The sequence below is a fragment of the Emydura macquarii genome, unplaced genomic scaffold, assembly GCF_026122565.2.
Source record: "Emydura macquarii macquarii isolate MOO-44397 ecotype Brisbane River unplaced genomic scaffold, CSIRO-AGI_Emac_v2 contig_1363, whole genome shotgun sequence".
Classification (NCBI taxonomy): Eukaryota; Metazoa; Chordata; order Testudines; family Chelidae; genus Emydura; species Emydura macquarii.
In genome coordinates this window covers 1,889,445-1,911,609 of record NW_027131500.1, presented here as the reverse complement: position 1 = coordinate 1,911,609, position 22,165 = coordinate 1,889,445, and the positions used below count along the sequence as shown (strand labels likewise).

Genomic DNA, 22,165 nt, shown 5'->3' with positions numbered 1-22,165 from the left:
TGCTTAACTTGAGTAGTCTTATTGAGTAAAGTGCATGCTGGAGCGATTTGTAGGCTGGGGGCCATAGTTTGGTGTGTGACACACTGACGTGCATTAAATGAACAGTTCCATTTCTGTCACAGGCAGGTTGTCAATTGTGCGTTATATTTTGGTGCATCTTGCATTTGGTGGGGATCTAATTTAAAAGCGGTTCTTGATATAGTGTCACTTAAGTGGACAGAAAATGTATGTCTTTTAAACAGGTCTTTGTTTCTTTAACAAGTTGTTACAGTTGACCTCACTTAATACAGAACCAGTGATAATTACAGGATTTGGGCAGAAATAGTGTTATGCCTATGTCATAGTTTCCTTGATGAAAAGAATTTACGGGACCATTTTTTAGCCCTGATGGTCAATGAACGGAGATGACAGTAGATCAATGTAGAGCTGAGTGAATAATGGATTTTTTATTTGCTGGTAATTCCAAAAAATTAGAAAAAATTGGCTAGTTGAAAAGTCCAAAGAAAATTTGTCTCTGTTACTGTTGACAACACCGTTACTTTTTGTATTTCTTAGGCTCAGAACTGGAAATGCTTCTTAACTCATCTTTCTGTCTCTGGCCACATATATCTAGGTAATGTCCAAATTGTGTTGCCTCTTCTTCTGTAACATTTCTGAGCGCCAGCCTTTCTAGCTTACCAATGGGTGACCAGCAGTGACTCTATAGTTAAGGGGGCAGGCAGCAGAGTTTCCATTAAGAGACCATTTTTCTAAGAGTATAGCTAGGCTGCAAGCTGCAGCTACACTGTTGTAGCGCTGTAATGTAGACACACTATAGTGATGGAAGGGGGTTTTCTATTGCTGTAGTAAATCCACCACCTTACAGTAACTAGGTTGATGGAAGAATATTCTATTCACCTAGTGGAACCTACAGTGGGGGTTAGGTTGACCTAACTACATCACACAGGGCATGACATTTTTCACAGCCCTGAGCAATATAGCTAAATTGACTTAAGTTTTAGCCATAGACCAGGCCTAATTGCTGTAAAATCAACTTGCCTAGGCAGATTGCATTGAAAATTGATGAGCCATATGAAGGGCAGAGCTACTGTATGAAGAGCAAAATGGGTTTTTTGACCAAGAAATTCTCAAGATAGAGCCCACCCCAATGTGAATCTGCTTTTTACAGTGACACAATTTTATAGCACTTTTTTGCACACAGATTAATCGTGGACAGAGAGGAGGAGTCTAGCCAAACGTATATCAGCAAGATACAGCACCTTATGGTAGTGACACCATGAGGGGAAGAAATAATATGGCTCTAAAAATCAGGATAATCTAATCTGGGACCACAATCAATGAAATCATAGTCATATCACCACAGGATAGACTTAAGGTTGTTTGGATGCCCAATTTGTGCATAGCCCTGTGTGATGGGATGTGCTCCCCACACTGGTCCTGCAAAAGCTGAATTGGGCTAGGTGGGCCCAATCAGCTGATTAGGCTGCAAACAGGGGAGCTTTAGGCTGGAGGCAGCTAATTAAAGAAGAAGTTCACTTGTGTAGAAACAGACAGGGACTGTATAAGCCAGGAAGCTGGCAACAGAAGGGGTGGCAGGAAGAAGCCTGCAGTCACTCCTTGGGAGAAGGGAGGAATGTGGGAGGAAGAGGGACTGTGGCTGCAGAGACAGATTGCCTAAAGTTACTCCCTGGGAGGAGGAAGTGAGGAGACTGGCAAACCCAGAGCAGTTCAGAAGGTATGGAAGCAACTGAGGGAAAGGCAGCAAGGTGCAGGGAACAGACCTTGGCTGCTGATTAGAGGGTCCCTGAGCTGGAACCTGGAGTAGAGGGTGGGCCCGGGTTCCCCTGTTAGGCCCTGCGGGAGTAGCACTAAGAGGCAGTGAAGCAGAAAACTGCCTAAGAAGACTGCTGGAGAGCAGGAACCTTGATACACTCTCCTTCCCTCCCCCCAAACAACGACCAGAAGGGGAAACCCCAAAAGTGACCTGGCCAGAGGGCTGAGTCACGAGGAGGACAGCTGCAGCTCCTGAGAGCAAGAGAGGGACCGCAGAGGACAAACTGACGGGATGTAACCGCTGGAAGGGGCATCAGCCTGACCAAGCTAATTTTCCAGATGAGCCTCAAGGAGGTGCCATCCAGCTGTGAGTAGAGCAACCCCTCATGTCCTACCATGAGATTGAAGGTTAAATTTAAAAGAAATCTATTTTTCCTGTGTTATGTAGGGCTTGGGTTTTTTGGTAATTACAACATCGCTGTAATGTCTTTTACGCCTGGGTTACGTACATGTATTCTTAACCTTGACTCCATCTTAACATAGCTTTGGTCAAGGACTATAATACTGCCTAGTTCTGAGAGCAATAGATGTAAAATATTACCCAAAGGATGGGAAGGTTACCAAGCCTGTGATATAAGGACCACAAGGACCACCATTACATCCACCATCAAGAGTCTATCATTACATCCACTCTATCAAGAGATGATATTTGTTCATTACATGTCTCTGAGGAGACAAGATACTCTCTGATATTATGGGGACAGACTGACACTCTCTCTTATGGAAGCTGTGGGGTATATTATGGCTTTCATCTACTTTCCTAAGTAACTTAAATGTATAGTGCAAGTTTTCAGGGTTTCACAATAGATTCACTCCGAAAAGAGATCTTGTAGTCATCGTGGATAGTTCCCTGAAAATACCTGCTCAATGTGCAGTGGCAGTCATAAAAGCTAACAGAATATTAGGAACCATTAGGAAAGGGAATAAGACAAAAAGTATCATAAAGCCACTATATAAATCCAGGGTAGGCCCACATCTTGAGTCCTGCATGCAGTTCTGGTCACCCCATCTCAGAAGAGATATAGTAGAATAGGAAAAGGTATAGAGAAGAGCAACAAAACTGAATAAGGGTATGGAACAGCTACTGTATGAGAAAGAAAAAAGACTGGGATTGTTCAGCTTTGAAAAACGACAACTAAGGGGGGATAAGATAAAAGTCTATAAAATCATGAATGATGTGGATAAAGTGAACAAGGAAGTGTTTGTTTACCTATTCACATAACGCAAGGGACCGGAGGTCACTCAATAAAATTAATAGGCAGCAGGTTTAAAAGAAACATAAGGAAGTAATTCTTCACACAATGAATAGTTAATCTGTGGAACTCGTTGCCAGGGGATGTTGTGAAGGCCAACAGTATAACTGAGTTCAAAAAAGAATTAGATAAGTTCATGAAGGATGGGTCCATTCATCATGATGGTCAGGGATGCAATCATGCGCTCTGGGTGTCCCTAAACGTCTGATTGCCAGAAGCTTGGAGTGAAGATGGGTTGGATCACTCAATAATTGACCTGTTCTGTTCATTCCCTCTGAAGCATCTGGCACCGACCACTGTTGGAAGACATGTTACTGGGCTATGTGGACTGTTGGTCTAATCCAGTATTCTCATTCTCATTATCAGCATTATCATTATAAAGCTGTCCTCCATTGGCCCAAGAACATGAGTAGCAACCTCAGGGCAGACTGTTAAGAAGCAAGGCAAAACCCCCAAATTGGCTGTGAGTTTTGTATTTAGATTTCACCCACCAAGTATCAAGTGAATTCTCCTCAGGCACTATAACAACCCAACCATGGAATTACAGACAGTTCTTTGGGTACTCCAAGCTATCTTGTCACCCAGGTAAGCTTGCCTTTGTGACAGATGGCCCCTGACACCAAAAATCACAATAATATTAAGGTTATTCCCATTCCCAAAGGGCCAATCACATACCCCAGATCAGTTGCACTTTGCATCTCATACCAAAGACAACACTTGTAGCCAATCCTATAACAAACTATTTAAGATTTATTAACTAAAAAAGGGAACTAAGAGTTATTTACAAGATTAAAGCAGGTAAACATATATACACACGCAAGTTACATTTGTAAGTTTCAAAAGGCAATAGAAGCTTCTATAAGCAAGCTCTAGATGCCCTTTAGGGATAAGCCAGGCTAAGCACTGAGGATTCTTTGCTTATCTTTTGCTTTTGTTAATAATCCTTGCACCTCAGAATCCAAACAGCATAAAAGATACAGTTCCTTGTTGTCAGAGCTTTTGATTCCTTTCCTCCTCCTGCTTCGAGCTGCAAATTCAGCTGTTGAGAATAATTCAGTTGCACATCTCCACTTTAGGGGGAGAAAGGGGAAGCAATCCACAAAAGCCTTTTGTCTTCTAATGTTCCACAATGGTTCATCTGCTGTAGATGGATCTTCTTTTGTTAGGCAAGAGATAATACCTCCTGTTGGAAATTGTTTCACACTTGTTAATGCTTTCCTCCTGTCTGGTGATTTAGTTACAGAGCAAACACGGAAATATTACTCATAACATGGGATTCAGGTATCATAAGTAAGATTACTGCATGCAGCAATTTACAAGCATTTTGTAACTCTAAATATGAAACTCTAATAGCTATAACTCTAATACCTATTTGAACAATACTAACACACAGGTTAGCCAGATTGGTTCCAGCTATGTGTTTGTCAGTGTTCAGCTGAGACCTAGGGGCCTTGGCATGATCTTCCAGTATCACATTTACATTTTTATGTTATGTTCTTATTTATCTTTTGTAAATCTGACCCACTGTACTAGGTGGCATGTGTGTTTTAGAGAAATTTCAATGCACAGTTTTAATACACAATAGTGAATTTTGCCATTATTGATTTTTATCTCGTATTTCTCTCCTGCTGCCTTTACAGGTATGCTGGTTTCTGCTTCTGAACACTCAGGTATACAGAGTAATAGTCCAGGTGCTATTTTATTCCATGCTGAGGCAAGTATCTGACTTATTATATTAATAATGGCAGGCATTCTGATGTTGCAGCTACATTCATGTAATGTTTTACTAATAGCTAGAGTCAGAACACTCAGGCTCTAGATTCTCAAACCTTTTCCTAGAATGGATTACATTTTAATCAGACCACTGCCTCATTGACATCTACCCTCTGTAAGGAAAAGTAACAGGGAAATATTTAATGTGATTTAGCTGATGTTTATGCAGCACAATCCAGCCAGCCAGCTCTCCACTGATCGCAGTTTGGGAACTGCTGAGCTACAAGATTAGCATGCTTACAAAACTCACCTAAAAGCAGCCTTTTTTACCTTAATTTCACTTCTTCTCTCAGTTCTGTGATGATTTTGTTTCACAAAGAGGTTCCTGTTTCTTTTCCTATTTTCCCCTCTCTGGTGAGGTCCCAATCTCTTGAGTGAGGCATCCTAAGACAGGTTTGTTTTTTCTACTGTCAAAGAACCACTGCAATGAGCACTACCTGAAACTTCTGCATGAGGAATGCACATGCCTGCTCCAAACAAATAATGCAATGAAATGGCAGCATCAAAAAGCAAGGAATCCATGAATTATGCCTCTAAAAATAGTGTAGAATTCCTCTGTGGGCTGATGTCTTCCCATGAAATGAATAGATACTTCTATACAGCCCTGCAGAGAAGAATTATATGTGATCTTAAGCAAGCTAACAATGTCTTGTACACATTCCAAGTCTGTTGCGTCATGCTTGTACTGTAGAACAAGTGATCATCAAGGACTTCAGGATGTTTAGTGATTGCTCAATGCATGTTGCCTATGGAGACTGCAAGCTCTGTGAGGTGGAAATCATTACCTGTTTTTCAAGCAGCAAAAACTAACAGAGCTGGCTGGCACAACTTCTGTTATCACAGCTATGTGAGCCAGAGGTCAATTTCAATAGAGGTGGTTGCAGATCATTAGGCAATATTCTAGTCTATTAACTCCATGCTATCCAGCTCCACAAGCACCATGTCACCAAGAGACCTGCAGCTACCATACTGGTTACACGTCAGGCTCTGACATATTTGAAAGTCACTGCAGTCAGCCCGCTACAAGAGTCATAGCGTCAATTTAGACCTCAGCCTATCCTCAGTTTGATGAGCTCTGGATTCATATCATACCAGAGTTTAAAAATACAATATTAACCTAAGGTATTTTCTGAGACCTACTTCCATTCCATGCCAATTGAGCTCAATTCTCTCTTGGATCCTTGCTTTGCTCATTGCAGCAGAGCGGGTGAGGGGGCCATCTGCTTGCACCAAAGATTCCTAAGAGAACTTATGCCAATGGAGGACTGGCATAAAAGAGTGGATCTCCAGCACATACCTTCCTCCCCCAGGCAGGAGGTGGTGGATGCAGGAGCTGCCTCCACCAAGTTTATGCCATTGCAGAATTTCCTCTGCAAGAGGAATCCGGCGTTTAGATTTCTTGGAAAATATTCTCATAAGCAAGCAAAGTGCTAGAGGGCACACTCTGTCTGCCCAATTTCATAATTCCATCTGATGAAACAGTATATCAGCGAAGAGCATCAGGGTATGGTAAAGAAACTGGCAAAACAGGGAGATAATGTAAATCTCCAGAAAAATCCTATCATCTGCCCACCCATATTGAAAAAGTCTGGGAACAATTAAGAAAATGATCAGGACAAATTTCTGTATGTTTCAAATATTTTGTGAATCCTTATGCATATCTGTGCCAGAGGCTACTTGAAAGAGGGAAAACTTTTCAATACCACTCAGCATAGCTATTCAGAGTCTTCCAGTTCTTTCCTCTTCTATGCTGATGTGGGGCCCAAACATTAAAGCCCAAATTTTCAAAAAGGATCACTGATCTTGGATCCCTCCACTTTTGAGCACCCAACTTGAAACATCATCAATACGTAAAAGATGAGGCACCCAGAATTCATGACCACTTCTCAAACATTGTGTCTGAGTACCAAAGCTAATGTTTGCAAGAACACTGAAGGGGAAATGTACTATATATGGGCCCTGAGTGTTACCTGTTTTCAGATCACTGGGTTTGTCATGTCCTGAAAGAAAGGGCTGCTTTTTATCTTTGCTGTTTATTGCATAGAAAAAATAAAAGAGGGTGTTACTCTTCAGTGTACTATTCCTGAATTAAATGTCAACAGTAAATTTGAGAATAAACACACAACATACGTATAGTCACTTCACTGGATAGCCTTTGTGTCTGCATGATCTTCTAATCACCTCTAGGGAATATAGCATTACTTGTACCTGGCTCTAGGAGGCCAGATTTTCAATAGGACTAAGTACACAGCATCTGCTGTTAGGAGTGTAGCATTCTGAAGTAACAAAATAGAGACCTACAAACATAACACAAGACATCCTCACCACTCCCTAGCCCATATGACCTTTCCCTTGATTGTCAAACTGTATTCAACCCTTTGTGTAAATTTTCATATAACTTGTTTCTTTTCTGAAACAGGGAATGTAGTAAACTTTATGGAAAACCAAACAATGGTGTGAAATCAGAGCTTTTTAACAACACACAAAAAGGTCTGTTTACTACACAGTACAGTTTGTTCTTTACAGAATAGAACGTACAAATGTATGAGACATTTGTGTGCATTATTTCTTTAAGAATTGTTCTGTAAATCAGAGGTCACCAGGTACTGTGAGATAATGACAGTTACTATGGCAAAGCAGCCAAGTAAGTAGTTACTATAGCAACTCGGAAACAGTGTGACTAGCAGAACAAGTTGTTGTGTAAAGCACACAACTGTTGTCAGTCCCTTATTGATGTCTGACTCAATTATGTAGGCAGGCACTCTTGCAGTTGAATTTTTTCTTTTAACATGTTTTGTACAAACCTGTGTGCATCTAATGCGTCATGTTTTAGCTGGCATTTATTTTTAATCACTCAACATCATTGCCACACAGTACTGGTAGAGCAAATACGGTACAAATGTATGTCTCCATTTAGTAACCCATTGACCTATAAGACCAAATTTTCAAAGGGTCTCACCCTGGCCTCTAAAATTGTGAGAATGATTTTTTATGTGTAATTATTCACATGCCAGCCTAATGCAGTTCTTAAGATTTTGTACACAATTGTGGTTACTCTGTGTGCAAATTATATGTGCACATTTCTGAAAATATAAGCATATATTTCCATTGACAATAATTTGCATTTACGTCATGCTTTTACAGCCAGGGATCTCAAAGCATGCATTGTATAGATAGGGAAACTGCTGCACGGAAAGTTTAAGTGACTTAGGTACACAGCCAAGGCTCCCTGACTCCTGTACTATTACCGTTAGACCACACTGCCTCCCTAGCAGCCTGTCTATCTTCATAGTTCTATGCCCCCACCATTTCCACAGCATCTGAGCGCCTCACAGTCTTTAATGCATATATTCTCACAGCACTCCTGTGAGGAAGTGCTATTATCCCCATTTTAGAGATGCAGAACTGAGATACAGAAAGGCTAAATAATTTATGCAAGGTCACCCATGAAGTCTGGTAAACAGGAAATTCAGCCCACTGTCTTCAAAGTCCTGGGCTGGTGCTCTACCTCTTGGCTATTCTTCCTCCTTCTAACAATTAAACTTTTCAAAGGAAATACTGTAGCATGAAGAATGTATCCCTTGTTCTTCCTATATGCAGAAAAAACACTAATTTTTATGAAGATATTGAGCACCTCTTACAATATGGAAAAATTGATATATACAGAATATGGTGTATTAGTAGTTCACCACCGGTGAATCACTATTGAAATCAGTAGTGTTACACTAGGGATGAATTTGGTCCAGTAAATTCAGGAAAGCTATATAACATCACCCAGAAAATAGAATGTGGGAACACCCAGGTCATTTCCTTTACTAGGCAATAACCTGTTCTTATGAAATGTTTGTAACTGATTCAAAGTTTCTGAATTTACCTCTAAGAAACATTTAGCCACAAGTTCAACACCTTCCTCTCAAAGCAATTCTAGAATTTCTGACTGTGGGCATGGAAAAAGGCATATTATACACGTCCAACTCTTTTTCTTCAGAGATTCATTAATAAGTACACTGGAACTAAGCCTAGAGAAGTATTCCTCTAGAGGGCTGTTGTCCTCACTAATGATTCTAAAGTTCATGGAAAAGTACAGTACACTAATTGTTTTCTAATCCAATACAGTATTTCAAATGAGCTTTTGTGGCTTTCATAGTTAAATGGTACACAGAGGTAATTTAAGTTCAAAGTCTACTGCATGTTGTGCTGTTTGCTGTTCTCAGCCCTATCTTATCCTTGGTGGTCAGTAAAACATTGATTTAATGTGCAATACACTAAAGATAGCGTGTATGGGTAAGTGAAATTAATGTAGTACTCATAGGTACAGAAGAATTTTAAGGCTGAGTGTTTTGATGTTTTCTACACCAGTCCACAAATGTACAGGAGGGATTTGGACCTTTCCTATAAATGACTGGCAGCACTGTGGAGACAGCATACTCAGTCTGTGTGGGACGGGACAGTGAAAGGAGTGCTAATACAATGCAGTAGCCCTGATGCTATATTGGGGTGGTCTACTTCTGATTCCTAGCTCAGTAATGCTGTTTAAGGACTCATTCCATTTCCCACTGAAGTCGATGGATGAGGACCGTGGCCACTATCTATTTGGCTTGTGCTCACGTGGTCTAAAGGTACAATCACTGGTTGGGAGCCAGGAACTCCGCTGTTCTCTTCCCAGAAATGCCACTGACTTGCTATGTAGTATTGGGCAAATCACTTCACCTCTCTGCCTCAGTTTTTACATGTGTATGGATTTTGTTAAAAGTAAAGTGGGGACACTATTACTTACTATACCTATGTCCCAGGAGTGTTTTGAGAATGAATCAATCAATGCCTTTGACCTGCAAAGCACCACATAAATGCTAAGTATTGCTGTTGAACCCAAAAGATTCCAATCTCCCTGAACTCTGGCAAAGTTCTGCACCAGATCAAATCTTTGCAGCTCCAGTTCACCTCTAGTCAGGGCTCTTGTATACTCTTGTCATCAGAACATTGCTTCATTCCAGGTGCGGCCTCAGCAGATGCTGAGCCTACACAACTCCCTGTGACGCCAGTGGATGGTGAAAGCATTCAGTGCTTAGCAGGCCTGGGCCCTGTGTCAATACTATGATATGACTGTACCAAAAAAAAAAGAAAGTAATTAAAATGATATTTGAAAACCCTCCACTTAATTCTGTTAATTTTCCCAGAGCCCTTTAGTTATTTATTGTATGAACTGTGTATTTATTTAAACCTTTTGCCCTTCTGTTGAAACATACCCAGAATCCTGCTGAAGGTCAGAGGAAGCTGTTAAAGCAGCTCACTGGTGGGAATGGGGTGGCCAGGGAGGAGGAGACCAGCCAGAGAGAACCAACTGGGACTTTTTAAACTTTGGTAAATCTGTTGGTTAAAATAAAAGTCTCAGGATTAGGTGGCCTCAGGTTACTCTTCAGCCGTTATGAAAACTGTGTGAACAGTGTTGAGCGCCATTTAATCTGGCCAGCACAACTGAAGTCCCAGTTCAGGAAGGTGCTTTAATATATGTGTAACTTTAAGCACGACTAGTCCCATTGTGTATATTAACTACTGTCCTGGATTGGGGCCTGTTTTTATGGAAACTATGTTTTAAATCCTCATTTAAAATTGGTTTCCTAATAAGAACAAAGGAGGAGAATGAGTTGATTTTGGAGTGAGGGGTAGACTTTTATTTTTTTGAATCAGGCTTATGAATATCCTGGTATTTCCTAATCTCTTAAAGTTAATGTAAGCATGAAAAAAACAAATGCTAAGTTGTAGTCAAGAGAGCCATTGATTTCCTTTGCAAGTCCTTCTAACAGTGAAGGAAGCCCATCAAAATGTCAGATCTTTGCAGTCAGTAGTGTTATATGTCACCTTGCGCTGTGCTAAAGCATAAAAACTGTTCTGTTTACATCATGCCATGGTTAACACACAACGTGTGTCTGGTAGTGGATGCAGTTTCCTGGTGGATGGCTATAGTTGTTTTTGTTGTTGCTCAGGGAAGGGAAATCAATGCAGATGGTAGTTTTTACTTGAAGTGACCCCAGCCTGAATACTTCTTTTTAACTTAGCTGATTTCCAGCTAATGATTTATATGTATTGACAGAAAAAATGATAGGAGTCTCAAGAGTACTACTAAGCACAGAACTACACTTAGTGTAGTTCTATGCTGTCTTTTACCTCCTTTTTCTGTCTGTCAGTCTAGGGTCTGAAATGATATAAATCTGTATAATTGATGGCCCACTGGGATTGTAGCCATTAAAATCCATTCAGGATTGATTCATTGACCACATGAGGCAGTGCTGGTGATATATTATAATAATATCTTGTATTTGTACAGTGTACGCCATCCAAGGATCTCATGTCTCTACACAGTGGGTGAATTAATCATCACAAAAACCCTGTGAATTTGGTAACTCTCTTATCTTAATTTTCCAAACTATTGATGCAAGTATGGGGTGTCTTGCACCACCCCTGCTGGACTTTACATCACCAGCCTTCAGGATGAGGATGTCTGGGCAATCTGGTCAGAATTCTTCCAATGCCATCACTTAACTGGCCATAGGAGGTGCTCTTGAGTAATGTGACACACACCATCCCTTGGGGCAGTACTTTCAGTCCCTTCTGGCATAAACAAAAGAGAAAGCAGGGCTGGGACTCAAACCTGGTCTCTTGTACAGCAGTACAGAACACTAATCCATAAATGATTGGCCAGTTCATACTTTACTGGGTTTTCTAAACTGTTTTATAGTAGATCTTTCGGTCTGTACTCCAAAACAGTGCAGGAATATTTTAATATTCCTGGAAATTAAACTTGGCAAATTGTGAAAGGAAGCTGTGAAAATTGTGTGCCTCTACAAAGTTCAGGATGAGTCAAACTGCATGAGCTGTAGCAGTGGGGACCTTGCAGGAAAACAGAGTTAAAGCATGAGACAGCTTTAAAATGGTTTATCCTCCCACTTGCAAGAATTTACATTGGGAATAGAATACACTATGTGGTGCATATCTGGTAATGTATACATGTGAGTTATAAACAGAGATTAAGGACCATGTTCTGTATGGTCTCACAGAAGAGCTGAGCATCCTCAAGTTCCACTGACTTCTTTGAGTATTCAGGCTGCTCAGCCATTCACAGGATTGGGCCCCAAATCTAGTTTGGTGTCATGAGCGCCAGATCCTTCCATCTGGCTGAGCTGGAGCCAGATTGTGGAGGTCCTGTCCCCTGTCAGAGTTAGAGAATCTCAGGCTACTAACTTACATTGGATGCTCATTGCCTCCAAAGGGCCATTCTGACAGCTGGGCATGCCCCTTACACTGAGGGGCCAGGAAGGTCTGCTGTAGGAGGCTCTACAGCACTAACATATTCCTCAGTGCAGGGGGAATCCTCAGGGTGCTGGTAAACTGGCTACCTTGTGCTACTGAAGTAGCACAAACCGGTAGCTAAGTAATGTATCACTACAATGCATTAGTTCCCTCTCACCATGTCTCTCCAAAGAATACAAATGATTCGATGTTATTCCTGATTATTTATGAGACGACTAGAGTGCTGGACCACAAAATTCTGACAGTTAACAACTGAAGCAAATAGGGAGTTTCTGAGAAAGCTTTCTATCAGGGCACGACATGACAATAAAACTTCCGTTCACACTCAGCTGGTGGCTTCCTAGTTGTGCTTTGACAACAGCCAGTGTGGTAAATTATCAACCCCTACTTTTCAGAATGACAGGTAATCTTTGTGTGCAGAAAGTTTGGCTTGAGAAGTACATTCCTTGAATACTACGTGTTCTAAATGCCAGCAATTTGTATACAGTTATCCATTTGAAAACTGAAACCAATGGGGTAGAAAATATTTTGGTAAATGAAAAGTGTACATTTCAGATATGGAAAGGGCCTTCTCAATTTGCATAGGCAATGGCCTACATAAGGCCCATTCTTCTTCATCTTGAAGATCTGCAGTGTGAAATAAATGGCATTACAATTATATGTCTGATTTGTAGATTATATTCTGCATAGTGTGTGGACATTTGGGTCACCAGATGTCCCGATTTTTATAGGGACAGTCCTGATATTCGGAGCTTTTTCTTATATAGATGCCTATTACCTCCCCACTCCCGTCCCGATTTTTCACACTTGTTATCTGGTCACCCTAGTGAGCACTGGACTGTATCTTGCGGGGCAAAGTGGCTACTCTAGTTTTTATACCACATATTCAGGCTCCCTACACCTCACTTACAACATTGTAAGATGAATTTATCTTCCTTGTACCCTAAAAGCATCCACTTTTTCTACAGGTCATGGATTCTTTTAGACTGCAACTCCCCACATAAATGCTCTCCCTCACATGCCCCACCTGTGCACATCAAACCGAGGCAAAAACACTCATTTTACCCCACTGCAAAATGTTTAGCCATCTCGGCTTTCATGAGTTATTTAGCTCACTCAGGTGTCTAAGTTGCACCTGCCTTACTCATTAGGACACTACGTCACTATAGGATTTGTCCACATAAAAGAGATGTTAAACTACAGGGTGTTAATCTAAGAGATAAGAACTGAAGCTTGTACCACATCCAGCAAATGAGGCCTCGATGCTGACTGAGGTCTCTGGGTATCATTGTAATAGAAAAAATAAGTCATGCTACATTGGAATTCTGGATGTGGCAGAATTCTTCCCCTGGATGAAAAAGCACAATTCTCTGTAGCTTCAGCACGTGATGTGTCCTTGTGGCTGAACACAGAATTGGACCATTGATTTATGCAGTGGTCTTAAGACAGCATTAGTGTGTGAGAGGTAGAACTGATTTAAAAAAAAAAAGAAACCAACTTGTCAAAGAGGTAGGTCACAGGAGGAAGAGAAATATGATGGTAGCCAAAAATGAATGTGGAACTGATTCCTCCCTGTGCTAATAATAGAGCAACATATTGACTCCTCCATTCCCAATTCAATATCAGACATTAGCTGCTTTCTGATGTAAAGAAAAACAAGAACTCAAAAAACCCAGGTGCATAAATGTCTTCTGGATGGCTATCTGTTTTTAGATGCATACTTCAGGGGCTTGTAATTAAGATGTCTGAGTGGATGTTGGGAAGGTAATTTACAAGCAGTGTTACTTCCTGTGACTGAAAAAAATTAGTCTTTCATCAGTTTGTATTAGTTGTAAGGTTACACAAAACTCAGTGGAGTTACACCATGGCTGAATACATGAGTAAATCCTACTCAGATAGGATTGCTGCAGCACAGGCCCTGAAGTAAATATATGTTTTAATGCCATTGAATGCTGTGGTTTACACCAGGGATGAATTTGGCCTAATTTAATCAATCAAAAGGCTCTAACATTTTCCTGTCCCAGTAGAGAGTCATGTTTCCTGGCTGGAAAAGTATTCAAATTGCAGTGTATGTGTTACAGCTGTATGTTTTGTTGCTATTGCAAATATGTAGCAAGAACAACAAAATTTATCTTAAAAGTTATGGTGGATTTTTTTTTCAAGTTTTTAAAAAAACAGTGGGGCATGTGAGCAAAACTACTACTGAAAACTGAAACTAGAAAACATTGACTGAAGGAGATAACATCTTCAAATGAAACACATGCAAAAGCAGCAAGTGCTGGTGCAACTGTTCTTAGCCCCCAACCAATTTCCTGCTGCTGTTTTAAGTGTCACCTGCAAATGCTTATATGGAGTTAATAAAGTTACTGTTGGATAATCCTGGCAAGTTCCACATAGCAAGCAATCTTTGTTTGAACATGGCATAAGGCAGATACTGTAAAAATGCCCATACCCCAAAGAACAGTTTATCTAGAGAAATATACACAAACATAGTTTTAAAACTCTGTGTGTAAATGATATAACTTGCAGTATACATAGAAACAATGACAAATATAAAGCATACATCAGATAAACAATGGAAATTAATGTAACACAATGAGAAGTCCTTAGGCAAGAATATCTAAAACCATTAATGGGATGGGAATAATTGTAATAAAATATTTTTTTAAAACTAATGTCCATAAACCAAGATTGTTCTGTATAGAAGCACAAAAAGCATTTTAAAAAGGAAGATAAAGGGCCAACCTCCACTGATGTCAACTGAGTGCCACCACTTCACACCAGAAGAGAATTTGACCCACAATCAAATGTAGTTAGAGGGCCAAATACTGGTCTAAAAGCACTGAACTCTATAGTACTTTAATTACAACTGAATTATTTAGTTTAATTGACAGCAGAGTTGGCCCAAAGGGCCTAGGTATCATAAACTACTCATGAAAAAACAACACATTCAACCTGAAAGAAATTTCCTCAGTAGTCACTGATTTATTTAAAGCTGCAGCATATCAAAATGACAGGTGAGTCTCAGTTACATCTTTTTGTCAAACTGGGTGAAACGCAAATGTTGCACTACTGTGAGCATCTTAATCTGCATACAGCAGGCACATTCTTGGACAAAATGCTATCTGTGCGAGAACTAACTGACGGCCCCTGCGGTTTCCTTCCTCGCAATAGCTATTTTCAGTATTGTTGACTGAAAAATCCTGCACGTGTTAGTATTACTACAGAAAAGGAAACCGCCTTTAAGCATTTGTTTAAATGCTCACTGTTGTTTCTTCTCCTGCAAGCACAGCAATACAAAAAAACTCAGTCTACAAGCCCCTCTAGTAGTGCACCAGGGAAACTCCAGCAGGAATGTGGAAATGCTTCAGTGGGCAGCACCTCCTCGTGCAGCCTAAGCCAAACCATACTGTGAAAATAATTAAGATGCAGTAGCTGGAAAGCATATCACTTAATTATTATCTGAGTTATGGGCTTGTCTATGAAAATTCTTATCAGGAGCTATATTGATGATTGGTAACATTTTTCAAAAGCAGCTAAAAGCTTTGGCCCAGATCCTCCATTGTATTTAGGTACGTAACGTCCTTTGAGCCTCCATCATACCTTTGAGGCTCTGGGTTTAAGTCTCATTTTCAAAAGTGACAGGAAAAGTCTCACTGCCTGTCAATGAGACACAGGCCACAGCTACACTGCAGCCTTCTGCCAGGAAGGAGTGTGATCCCTGATGACTACAGCAGTGCTAACAGATGCTCCTTGTCTAGATGCTTCTATACAGGCCTCCCCCACTACCCCCTTGCTTTTTTACCAGTATAGTTTGTTTCACGTGCAGGAGGGGTTGGTTTTACTAAATGGCTACAAAGCACAACTTTGCCAGTGTAAACAGCATCCGCACTAGGAGTGCCTTGTTGATACAGTGTATTCCTATACTGGTGAAACATCACCTTTGCAGACGTCACCTTAGGCTCCTAAGTGGAGTGAAAATGCTTTTGATGATGTTACAATGACTTTTGGGAATGTAATATCTGCATCTTGCATATTTCTAACAGCACCAAAAATGTAGCACCGTTACTGCTGTAAGAGGTAGTGATTTATGCAATTTGCATCAGCAAAGACATTGCAACCTGCTGCTGAAACAGTAAAGGTCTGATATTGTAAGGTGCACCTCTTGGGAAGCTCTGAGCTGTCTCAACTGTCATTGCTTTTAATGGGACCTGAGCATGTTCAGCATCTCCCAGGATTAAGTGCTAAAGCAGGAAGTGTGGTCTAAGTGCAGTGTTTCTCAACCTTTTAAGTAGCAAGTACCCCCTAACTTCTGAAAAAGTACCCCAACACTCAATTTTCCACTCTGAGAAATACAATCTTCTTCCCCTTTACTGCTGGACTGTATTTCTCATAAAGCAGGAGAATTCTGAGTTCTGAGTGCTGTGTGGCTGTGGCAGATCACAAAACCCCCTGCTGTTTCTCCTCTCCTTCCTCCACATAGGAGCAAAGGTCAACACCAGCCAATCACTATGGCCTGATGGTGGGGGTCATGTGGTGTTCTCCTCACATAGGCGGGAACTTGTGAGGTCTGAGCAGGCACAAGTGGCCCACCAGAGTGGATAGCAGTTCTCCCCATGGCCGGCCCTAGAGAGATGCGGGCTTGGGGCAAATCACACACTGTGGGCTACCTGCCTCCTGGCTTCCCCAGAAGTTGGCGGCTGCCGCTCACCTCCCTTCACTGGGTTTTTCGCTGCGTACACTCTGTCTGTGTCTCGCGTACCCCTACCAGTTTGAGAAACTATGGTCTAATGCAGGGGGTTCCCAAACGGTGGGCTGATGCCCAGAGGTGGGCCGCAACACAGGCTGGGGTGGTCTGCAGAGTTGGGGAGAGCGTGAGGGGGCACTGCCCTCCCCCAACTGTATATGTTGGCGGAGTGGTGGCCAGTGACGGTCCCCGCCCAGGGCCAGAGGAGCCCATCGCTTCCAGTAGGCAGCAGAGGGTGAAGCAAAGCTACTGGACGGAGGGCAAGGAGAAGGGGCTGACCCCGGGAGGCAGTGGCTGTCAGCACGGCTGGAGGGTTCATGGCCATAAGTGGAGCCGCTAAGCACCTCCCGGTGGGGAGGGGTGACAGGGCTAGTGGGGAGAGGCCTGCCACCGTGACAGGGAGCGCAACACTGCCCCCCATCTTGAGAGTGAGGCTCCAGGTACCCCCTCTACCTGCCTTCAAAGCCCCCTTCCAGTGTGCATGCACACACCCCTCCATTACCCCTTAATTGTAACCCTCACTTCCCTTCAGCAGCATCCTCTAGTTCGGAACTTGAAATACGGTAACCACACTGCTGGTCCTGCTCTGAGCTGCTCCTGCTCCCAGCTGCCTGGAGTCTACAACACTGTGCTTGGGACCATCAAGGTAATGGCTGAGCCCAACCAGAGCACCTGCCAACACTGGCGGTCCCTGAGCCCTTCCCTCATTCCCAGGCAGGTGGTGCCTGTGATGTATGCCAGGGTGCTGGGTGGGTGACTGAGTAGGGCTGCCAGGTGACCAGCTTAAGGCACTCAGCGTGCTGCTGAGGTGGTGGTTGTTGGAAGGGGCTGTCTGTGACACCTGACTGGCCCCTTCACCCTCTTGCTGGCCCTGGTCCCTGCTGAGATGAGGGGCCATGCACGTCCTGCAGGGCCCCTCTCCCTGATGCGTGTTAATAGTGGGATGCAGTGTCTATAGCAGTTGCACAGATGGGCCTCAGGGAAAAAAAGTTTGGGACCCCCTGGTCTAGTGATTAGTGCAAAGGCCTGGGAGTCAGAAAGATCTGAGGGGATCTACACACCAGGATAAATTCATCTTTGGTAATTTGTTACGTCAGTCGAGTTACACCAGGGATGAATCTGGCCTACCACATGATCGTGGGTAAATCACTTCAATAGCTCAGTACAAATCCTTTTGCCACCTGTAAAACTAATTGACGAGATGGCACTAAGCTTAGCTGCCTAAGGTGACAGACCGAAGGTTTCATACCAAACCCTGATTATTACTCTTCCTGCAGGAAGTTAGCTGCCTCTCCCTCAGCTGGTTACTTGGTGAATGAGGTTACCATACATGGTCTGCTTGTTAGAAAATGTAACTTAATTTAAGACACGGTTTGTTGGCTAAACTCAAGATGTTAACTCCTAGTCCTGTGTGTTTGTGAGCAGAGCAGCAGGATAATAGACTTATTCTAACAAGCAATTATCACACACACATCTTTTAAAAACAAAACATCTGTGTAAGGGTCCTTTTACATTTGCTAAAGCAAGGTGTGGTTTAATGAGCAGGGAATGCTCTTTTGGTTTGGGGGAATGGTTTTTTGGGATTATTCTTAATTGTCTGCAAAAACTGAAAGACACACAAGGTCAGCAGATTCACTTCAATGGGAATTTTGGCTGAGAAATGACTTAGGCCCAGAGCCACAATGGTAGTTAGGCACTGCAGTGCTCTGAGCATGCCTACTGGATCAGGTTCTGCAGGTGACAGGGGAGTTGCCCTGCCTACCTCCCCCTTATTTCAGGATTGTGCTGGGTCTTAGGGAGAGATAATAGGCACCTGGATGCCTAGAATAAGGCAGCAAAGCGCACGGCAGAAACGTAGGCATATAAGGAACAGTTACAGTGAAAATTTAGGCACCTCTGGGGTGAGGTAGAAGCTGAACAGAGGATTTTGTGGAGGAGGTGCTAAACTTAAAGCACTTAAATGGGGGCCTCAGTAAAAAACGGAGACCCAGTGCCATTCCCCTGGATCCATGCACGCAGGGAGCCTGCTGCGTGTGCATCGCCCCCACCCCTTACAGCACCACTGCCCTCTCTTCCCGCGGCTCCTTCTGCTGTGATGCTGCGCTCACACAAGGGGCGGGCCCCACGGCGAGCTCAGACAGGCCTTGAGCTGCAGTAACCTTGCCTTAACCCCCCCCCCCCCCCCCTCCGCAGCATTTCAGGAGGATCCCGGGCTCGATGACGCCATGAGCGCCGCACTGGCCAAAGCTGGTGTGTGACCTGGAGCTGGCACAGAGACACAGGGCCGTAGGCGCAGTTGGACGGCTATGGGGGGGGGGGGGCAGGCGGGCGCGCATGCAGCTCCCCGCACACGTGCAGCCTGACGCCAGGTCCCTTGGCTCACTGGCCCCGACCCGTCCCGCCCCGCGTGGTACCTGGGCTGTCGGGGCGGGGGGGGGGGCAGGGTGACGGAGAGGCGCCCCAGCAGCTGCTGGCTGCCACCAGTCCGGCTGAGGCAGCTACGTCGCTGCTCCGCTCAATGGGGCAGGGCTGCCCCTGCCCGCCGCCCCCGCGTCTGCCCCCGCCCCATTGTCGCACGGTCTCTGCCCTGCCCTCCTCCCCACGGGGGCCCTCACCTCGGTGGGACGGGCCCTAGGACCCAGGAGGCAGCCTCCAGGGCAACGCCTGATCGTCCGCAGCGCAGGGAAGGCTGCCGGCTCCCGCTCGCGCTCCCCGTGCGGGGGGGGGGCAGGGGGGGGGTGCAGTGTGGGGAGGGGCAGGCCAGAGCCGCCCCCACCCCCAGGACAGGCGGAGCAGAGCAAGACCTACAGGGCAGATCGGCGCCGGCAGAAGTGGGGCGTGGCATGTGATGTGACCCTACGTGACACCCCCCCCCCCCCCGGTGGTGGTGGGGGGGGGAACAATGCCCCCGCTTCCCCCAACCCCCCCTAACTAAATTCATGCATAGGACCCTGTTGGAGATGCCTTGTCTCCTGTTAGAGGCCACCAGTTTGGGGAATGGAACAATTCTGCACTGCCTCGTCTTCCCCTTAGTCTCCTGGCCTGGGCCGTTCTGCAGGATATTGACTTGCACAGTTCGGTGCAATAAATAACACGATTCAACTCTACTATGTATTTAAAGTAACTGTCAACCTGGCATCGCGTTGAGGTAAAAGTGGCGGCTGAGTTATTTTATCTTCTGATGCAGCAGGAATATTTGTCTAGATGGATCATGGAATGATGGGCATGATAAATCTTGTGTTCGCAAGCACTCAGTGATGAGCTTGAACATAGATCCTTGAAAGATGAGCTTTACCAGGCACACACAACATTATAGGAGGGAAGCAGCTGCCTCCTAGTAAGCATTCCTAAAAGCAGTGCTGTTAGTGTGTATGTATAAAGTAAGCTTAATTGAGTTAAGGAGAGGTCAGTCCAAACATTGTGGCTATCAAAATGCTGGCCAGGTCTTTTGATTAATGTATTGATCAGGTGCTCAGATAAAATATAATTTTGGGATAAATAGATTCAGGACCATTTTTATACACGTAGAAAAGCTGAGGTGGTGTCTATGAGGTCCAGGTCTTCATCTGGGTTTACTGATGCAAAATGTGGCTGAAGTTCTTGCCCAAGATCACACATTAGAATGTCAGCTGACAGCTGTATTTTGTGGACACTGACAGCCATACTGTGCCATGAATATGTTAGCAACACTTCACACTGCAAATGGTGCTAAGACTTGAGGGTGCGACATTCCATTGAGTTACTAACGCAGCAGAATCGTACAGATCAGAACCCCCACTAGCCAAACCTCCCTTTTCTAATGACCTGGTAGGGTGTCTCCCGTTGGTGTTTACTCTCTTTTGTGGCCACTGATGGCTGCTTGTCCAAATATATTTGGAGTCACCATGCCCATTTGGATAACTGGGATTCGACTGTAATAACAGAATTAGAATAGGATTTGAAGAGCACTTTATATCAAATCACTGCACAAATACCAAACTCCTTTGTGAGGTATTCCTAGTTATAGGTTTATAAGGGAACTACTATTTGTTTTACAGATAGATGGTCACATTCATCCAACTCCAGTGGATTCAGTGGAGTTATGTTAGGGATGAGCAGGGCCTGAACCAGCAAGGTGGACACCCTCAGCTTCCACTGATGTCAATGAAAGTTGATAGTACACAACACCTCACAAAATCAGGCCCTACATGACTTGCTCAGTACCACAAAGCAATCCTGAAAGACTCTGAGCCATCTCCCTCAAAAATCAATAAAAGCCAAGGGCACTCAGAACCTTCCATCATCAGGTGGTTGCTGAGGGAACTAAAGGATCGGAATTCAGCATGGCGTTTTACCTGGCTGCCAATCCTGTGTTCAGTCCACTAGTAATAGATTGTTATTACTCAGAGAACTTAAAAAAAATCAATATCCCATTTTATTGATGGGGAAACAGAGGGAGAGAGGCAGGAAGCGACTTGCCAAGGACACACAACAGGTCAGTAGCAGAGTTGGGAACAGAGTCCTGGTCTTCTGAGTGGTGCCTAACCACTGGACCATGGTGCCTTTAAATCCTAGTTCCTCTTTCTACCTGTGCTGTGCTGCAGTTGTCTCACAGTACTTCCTATTTCATTCAAAATTTACATGATAGTTCTCAATTCTAAAGCAAAGGCTAATCCCAGTTTTTCATTGTGGGAGGTGACACTCTTCACCTTCATCTTCCATATCTACACTGCTTGGGCTTTTTGTAAGATTAAAAAATGACAGAAGAGGATTATTAAAAATTTAACTATATATCATATTTATTATCAATCCACAGGATAATTTGATTGCTACATGAGCTCACAAGGATGTAATAACTGCCAATAGCCAACCAAGAACTGAATCTTAAACTTATAAATTTGCAGTAGAAAAGATTAAAAAAACAATTATATTCACTTTAGAATTTTTCTTTGAATAAAATATTCCCCTGTATAAAAAATAAAAAAGCTTGCTCTGGTTAGAATTAGAGTATTTTTTCTTCTTGAAATCTGGGAATTTCAATAATCTCTGTAATATTTTTCTTCCTATTGTACCACGCGGCATTCAAGCATAGCAGATTAGAAACAAACATGAGAAAAGCAGTCTTACAATGTTTGAAATCCATATGGGAAGATTTACCTTCCTTTTCTTTCCTCTATTTCTCAAGACTTGTTAGCAAGAATAGCCTTGGAAAAGAATAAAGATAGGAGGGGGCTTTGAATGTGCCATTAATTAGAGCAAGGTAATAAAAGGC

At 43.2% G+C, this 22,165-nt stretch overlaps 2 long non-coding RNA genes across 3 annotated transcripts; one reads left to right on the top strand and one right to left on the bottom strand.

Moving 5' to 3' along the window:
* Positions 1-1,638: 1,638 nt before the first annotated feature.
* On the top strand, positions 1,639-10,035 carry LOC137155569 (uncharacterized). Its single transcript, XR_010920534.1, has 4 exons — positions 1,639-1,735; positions 1,963-2,140; positions 4,727-4,800; positions 9,854-10,035. It is a non-coding gene; the product is annotated as an uncharacterized lncRNA (long non-coding RNA).
* LOC137155570 (uncharacterized) lies at positions 3,817-5,582 on the bottom strand. Of its 2 annotated transcripts, none has more exons than XR_010920535.1 (2): positions 5,110-5,582; positions 3,817-4,269 (listed from the first exon to the last, which is right to left on the bottom strand). It is a non-coding gene; the product is annotated as an uncharacterized lncRNA (long non-coding RNA). The 2 variants fall into 2 exon arrangements; XR_010920536.1 differs by having other exon boundaries at positions 5,130-5,582.
* Positions 10,036-22,165: the final 12,130 nt, after the last annotated feature.